General features: G+C 39.0%; 1 protein-coding gene and 1 long non-coding RNA gene across 2 annotated transcripts in view; both read left to right on the top strand.

Annotated features, from left to right (window-relative positions):
• LOC102670982 overlaps positions 1-4,674 on the top strand; it is an 8,321-nt gene extending 3,647 nt beyond the window's left edge. The window contains exons 3-5 of the long non-coding RNA XR_004150229.1: positions 19-1,327; positions 3,325-3,662; positions 4,102-4,674. This is a non-coding gene — a long non-coding RNA (uncharacterized LOC102670982). The remainder of the gene's footprint in view (positions 1-18; positions 1,328-3,324; positions 3,663-4,101) is intronic.
• The window catches only part of LOC102678577 (zinc finger protein ush), a 181,966-nt gene that overhangs the window by 84,246 nt on the left and 90,611 nt on the right, over positions 1-7,109 (top strand).

Here is a 7,109-nt window from a genome sequence, read left to right as displayed (position 1 = left end):
GAACCGCTAAGCCGACAGGAAACGAACCGGCAGATAGCCCACGAGCAGCGACGCCATTGCACCCGGAGATAAAACAGTGATAGGGAGATCGATGAAGGCGATAGTTGAAGTTATTACCGGATAGAGGAAGCGGCCGTGACAAAGACGGAGACCGGACGAAAAAGAGAAACAGAAACTGTTAGTCCGGGCCCTTGCGTACGCTTACGGGGATGTAGGGGGGAGGGGAGGGATGGAAGGAGACGTAGAAACGCGAAACTCGAAGGACGAAGAGCGCGTACAATGGGTAACATCGCGAGGAAGGACGAAGAGGAAAGAAAGCGCCGCTTTTGATGAAGAGAAGAAGGAAAAAGAGAGAGAGAGAGAGAGAGAGGGAGGCAGAATAAGTGAGGACACAATAGAAGAAAGAAAGATAGATAGAGACGAACGCGGATGTGGAAATAGGGGCGAGAAGGAGGAAGGAAGAGAGAGAGGGGTGTGGAGAAGGGGTGTAGAGGAGTGCACGAAGACCGATAAGCAGAAACGGTTATCAAGAAATGGAAATGACTGATAAAAGTCTGGCAGCGAGTTGTCGTTGGAACGTTTTTAATATTACATTAAGTCGGGATTATACTTTGTATATTATGTATATATATATATATATATATATAGGAACGCGACGATTTGTGTCGTGTTATGACGCATCGTCGCGGGGCACGCGAAATTTCACGGTCTCGTTACGACCGACCCGGAACGATTTAATTAACGATCGACTGGTAAAACGGAAGGGATAGGCGGAGAGATCGGGCGAGAATGATTTTAATCGGGCGATGATCAAGCATGGAGAAAGGACAAAAACGTTAAGGATCGATGAGATGTTCGATCGTGCGTGATAATAAGTGTCGAGTGTGTAATCGTTTGGATTTGAATATTTTTCGGTGAATCAGCAGTTTTGGATTATTAATTCGTGCTCATCGTGTTAAGCACACGGGATACTTTCTTATGTAAAAATGACATTAAATGATAATAACGAGAGATATTAGATTAGATTTAACGAGTTGTCATCGAGGGGAGACGTGAGTCGTCGTCTTTTGTCTTTAAAGCGTTGATAACGGTTGACGATTTGTCTTCTGGTATATTTCTATTCAGTAATGAAGAGATAGTCAAACATGGAGCATCGGTTGAATATGGAAATTTTTGCAGATGTAACGAGTGATAATAAAATAACAATAGTTGTGACGGCGATAGTGATAATTCTTTTCCCTAATGAAAAATTATATAACAAGAAGAAAAATTGTTTTCGATAATGTGTGAGAATTAAGGCATCATCAATGATGACTTAATATCTTAGGTAATATTATTTTATTATTTATTATTTATATATATTTATTCATAATTCTCTCGTTTTTTGCAGATCAATAATATATACTTTATTAAAGTCATATTAATTCTGTATAAAAATTCATTAGAGTACGTTGAATTCACATTTCAATTTCAATAATAATCTGTTTTCTATCGAAATAGAATGTCTAACAAATGTATTCCTGGAAAAGGTGAACACACCTACAATGAATTCTAAAATATATTTCACTTCACTTTACGCCTGAAATTGCACAATTCCTTCCATAGCATCGTCGTATATTGGCACATACGTTCGAAATTCTTGCGCAATGACAGTTTGCAGATTTTCCGCTCGCTACGCGCGTAGGTGTCGATTGCATTCGCGAAATGTTGAGTAGACATCGCAAAGGAACGCTTCGATCATCGACGAACTTGGTTTTATCGTTGAATTTTTGTCGGTGTGTTTCTCGTTGCAAATAAGTTTCGCGCCACTGCCGCCATTTGCATAATGGCGTCCGCGCAAAATCAGTGTGACGACACCGCTGCCGTATGCAAATCTTAATACCCGTTTAACGTCTGAATTATGGCCGATTAAATGGCAGATCGACCCAGATCCTCGCGAAAAAAGTTCAATTCGGTCCTCTCGTCGATGGATATTGCGAAACTTGTATCGCCGAATTCTGTTGGAGTTTGCCTCGGAATGGACTCATTTGGATAGTTTGGTTAGGTTCATCGTATTGAGAAATGGACGATTCACGGAACGAATTGTGGACATCGAACGATATGACTTCATAAAGGTAGCTCAAAATGAATTTTATGAAGATATTTAAACCTTTCGCATAGAGATTTCGTTAGAATTCGGGTAATACGAAGTTCATCGAATCCAGAGAAGAATGATTATGTGCTATATCATGTAACGTTGTACATTTAAGACATTCCAGAATTAGAATTTTGAGGTTAATCCTTGATTTATGGTTAGTATTTGATTTATATTTAATTATATTTTATAATTAGAGAAGTGGATGATTCTTATAAATAGAATATTAAGAAATTTTAGAACGATTAGGATATTGAGGTTAGTTTCTATATTTGGTTATGTTTTAGAAAATATCATGTGTAATATAATGAAATTTCTAATATTCAAAGATTTAGTATTTGAATTTTTTACAAATGTAATTCTTTCTACAATCTGTCATATATTTCTATTATTACGTTTTTTCTCTGTTACTTTAGTACAAAGAAAAATATATCTTTTGTTATATTACAATAAACGAAGTTGGACAATCGTTCTATGCAAACTAGTGACTACACAACTATTAGATGCCGTTATTACATAATGTTGAATATTTTAACGTAGACTTCATTTGTATCAAACTACGTATATTTCAACGAAGTTTTTTTCATTTGAAGATTCCAAGATTCTTAATTGTATGGATTTATCGTGAGTATCTTTTCAGAAATGCAATAATTTATACTTTTATGTGAAATCGACAAAATTTTACAGGATTTGTATTATCTATAACGCAGTTGGTTTTACGAATGTACAAACTCTTCATCACGATTGCGATAAAACGCATCATATGCGTATCGCGATGTGTTTTTTCGGATCGTTCAGCAATAATTCGTGGGCATCATATTATTCCACCGTTTGCAGTTCAGCTTTGATATCGGATCGCATCGGTGCTTGCGTGTCATCGGTTCTGATTCAAATATATTTTTATGAAATTGAGTAACGAGCCGAGTAAACCGAAGTTGAATTTTTTATTTCGAATAAAATATGTAACACCGTTTTGGCTTTTCGTCCTATCGTATAAATCGGCTAAATAATCTATCATCGAATGTCACTATCGCAAAATTATCGTTCAACATTTTATCAAACTTCCATTTTAAAAGATAGTAAAACAGTGGAGAGGGACATCGATCGATGTGTTTTAGGTAGCAAGAAATTTTATTCAATCATTACATAGACAAAGAAACTTGTTTACGATCGAACTGGTCTGTCGACAGATTTACCAAGTCATCGTGTGGCTCTCTCTGAACACGAGCCTCGAGTCCAACTGTTTTGACACTCGTTCGTCTCGTAGCCGGCCTCTGCTCCTCTCGTCGGCCTTTCTTCTTCTCCGGCCTCCGAATTCCATGCCGAGTTATATCAGAATATCTATGGACTCGTCTGGACCACTTTTCGCTTAATCGTCTTCTACTCTTCGTCTGGTACCGCCGCTACCTAGCGAACATCTGTCCGTAATGCCATGTTGCTCTTTTAACTGAATATCGTTGTTTGGACGTTTAGAAGATAGTAATGATTAAATAGATAAAAACTTGGAAAATACAATATTAATATTCAGGTACTTTTCATTTCAGATGATATTTTTTTTTATTTATATTATTCAACTTTTTATTTTCGAGGTTAGGAAATTTTTGAATTTCTTATTACTCGCATTTTAAGGTTATAATTATATATATTATGAAAAAATTGAAATTAAAAGTCGAAGATTTTAAATGGTATAAATGTTACGATGAAAAAGATACAAGGATCTCTTATTTGATGTAAATTTTTATATATGGAATATAATTAAATGTGATCAAATATAATTAAATGCGATCTCTGATATATCGTTGAAACGAATCATTCACTGATCTGAGAAAAATAATTTTATCGTAAATATTTATATCAGTCCATTCTTAATTTTTATTTTATTAAATTTATTATATTTTTTCGTTTCGTTATTGTTTTTAAGATTCAATGTCTATCGCAGTTTAATATATTGTTATATATCGTTTTAGCGATTGGAAACAGTTAAAAGGAATTTCGAAGTTTAAGGATAATCTAGAAGAGAATCTTCCTACACCAAAAGCGATACGACAAGTCGGAGGATGTTCCGCGATTGCAGTGACGCACGCAAACGTACAAAGGTCGCCTCGTAAATAGTTTAATCTCCGAGCGATCAAGCTGGCGTCTGATTAAAACTGTCTCGCCTCTGTTAATCATTATCTCTCCCGTTCGAAAGTACAAAGATGCGTTTTGTCTTCGACGTGAATTTTTGTATTCCTTTAAAAATTTAACGAGCCTGGAACAGTTCGTCCAGTGTTCCATTTTGTGTATCGCTATCCAATCACGATTATCCAGAAGAAAAAACTCATTATGCTAATCATCAAAAGACGAGAGAAGAATGTTATTACATAATTATCAAAATTGATAATTTCAAACTTTTGGAAAAAATATTCCAAAATTTCAAGACTCCGCTTGCATAATTTACTCGATTCAACATTTATTGTATCCAGTTCTTCAAAGTTGTGTCCACGCTTTTTCGAAAAATATTTCAGCACTATAATATATATAATAGGTACATTATTCAACTCATTCATTTATTTTACTTCTCAATATTTCTTTTTTATTTTCTGTTCTCTTATATTTTATGATTCATAAATTCATAACTTCTTTTTATAGAATATTCCATTCTATAATTATTTGTATAAGATATCTTATATACAAAACAAGATAAAAATAAAAGAAAAAAGAAATAAGAGAAAACGAGTGCTACACAGTAGAAAATGAGCGAGGTCCCAAGGTGTCGATGGGCGGGATCGAGGTTACCGAGATGACCCAACAAATGTCCATACGAGGAGAACGGACACAGGCGGAGGTGCAGCGGCGTGTACATAGTGGAAGGCGAGGCAGGCGCGCAGTAGTCATTCCCGTGGCACGTCGTGACGAGTCTCGCGGAGTCTCTCAGACTGCTATCTTTCTGACATTGAGGTGCCGGTATCTGTGCCACCAAGTCTCAGCGTACAACCTGCTGCGACCGAGATATGCCTCTCCCGACCGGCACAACTTTGCGCCGTTTTGACGTGCGCCAGATAACTGACGTCCCCTCTCTTTCTCTCTTCCTCTTCTTCTTCTTACTTGCCCTCTGACACGGTCGAAAGCGTGGCCCTGGAAGTGTATCTCTAGAACCGGAATCGCTCTTTCAAACTTGAGCTATAAGAATATTGCAAAGATTCTCTATTTTTCTTTTATCTGCCCGGGTGATATAACTTTTTAGAACGATTAGGATAAAGTAGATATAGTCTCTAGTTGAGTTTTTCCTGAAAAGATCAGGATAGAATTTAATATTCTTCAATTCTCCAATAAGTTAACTTTTAACTCTATCCATCATGACTCGCATCTTTCACCAATTTTATTATCACCTTCATCTTCCCAATCTCAAATCCTCAACCTCACGATACGAATTTGCCACCAAATCCAACTCCATCCTCGCTTAACAAACCCTCCCCGATCATCAGCCTCCGATTCATCAACATCGCCGTTATCCAACGATTTTCTGGAGTTCGCGTGGGGCCAGCCTCGTCGGGGCAAAGAAGCCAGAGTGCGCGCAGGTATAAAGCGATGCGCTAGCAGTCGTTTGACGACGTCTATGAATAATTCATGGACGGCGTTTCCTCATACAGCTCGAATGCTCTTCTGAGAACGTGGCAGGACACAGGAAAGCGTCGATAACGATCTCTCCCTAGCTCTCCTCCCTCCCTCTCTCTCTTTCTCTCTCACACACATTCTCATTCTCTCCCACCCGTTTCTACGGGTCTCTCTTATAAAGATCCCCGTCCTCGTCACACGTGGTACGTTCATCTCCCTTCTATCCACGTGACTCATGGTATCGAGCACGGCGGATGGCTCGTCACGATGCGTCAGTGCGTCAGATAAAGTCACCGTACGGTCCGCCGTATCCTCGTCATTCTCATTGTGTCAGGCCTCGCGCGGTGACACGTTCGGTGTGTGTCCTACATCGGGTGCTCAATTCTTTTTCCTCCTCTTCTCTCGCCGTGCCTCCATGGACTCTCTCTCTCTCTCTCTCTCTCTTTTTCTCAGCCAGAGATTCCGAAAATCGACCGGTCGATTTGCTCGCACGTTCTGCCTCTCGTCCAGATATCGCTCCACGATCTACACGCTCTTCGAGCTTTTCGGTCGATGCTCTCTCTCTCTCTCTCTCTCTCTTTCTCTCTGTTTTTCCCTTTTTTGTTTCTGCTCGTTGAAAGGATTATAAAGCTCGCTATTCCCGATGGGACATGGCGGGACTGTGGTGTGGTCAAACGATGATCGTTTTTTGATACTTTCTTTTTCCCTTTCTTTTTTTCTTCTGATCTTCTTTCTTTCGAACCGTTTTCGATTCGTGGACCGTTAAAACTGTTCAATGCAAACGTTGTACGTTTGGAATTTAAATTAGAATAATTGTCAAGTGTTATTATTGTATAGGATATATAGGGTGACATAAGAATATAAAAATATGAAATTGGACTATTTCGAATTTCATATCGTGAAGGATGATGTCACATTGTCAGTCGAGTACGCGTGAATGATGCTCGATCGAAAATTATTCCCAATACCTAAGCGTTCCACGATTTCTTAAACGCGATAAGCAAAATTATTCGCGTTTTCGAATCCTTCGAACGATAAAGTGAAATAAGAAGGATAAGAATCGAGTCGATTTACGGTCTCAATAGCCATGGATTTCCACGAATTTATTGAAAAGTTCTTTGTTAGGCATCGGCATCTTTCGGCTGGCGATCGGCAGAACGCGAGCGGTGTGTTATCCGTAAAATCGTATATACATACGCGATAGGCAAAGTACGTGCCGCGATTATCTCGCCGTTTCGATCGCGTATACTGGGGCTGCGTGCCTCGTGTGCGTGTGCGTGGGTTCACGAGGGACACGCGTGTGCTCCGTCCGCTCCTCTTTTTTCCTCTTCCTGCTCTCGCGTGTATTACACTCGCGCGTTTCTGCGCGCACCGTACC

This window comes from Apis dorsata, unplaced genomic scaffold (assembly GCF_000469605.1).
Source record: "Apis dorsata unplaced genomic scaffold, Apis dorsata 1.3 scaffold_169, whole genome shotgun sequence".
NCBI lineage: Eukaryota > Metazoa > Arthropoda > Insecta > Hymenoptera > Apidae > Apis > Apis dorsata.
Note: the sequence above shows the minus strand (reverse complement) of the source record. Positions and strands in the feature narration are given on the sequence as shown.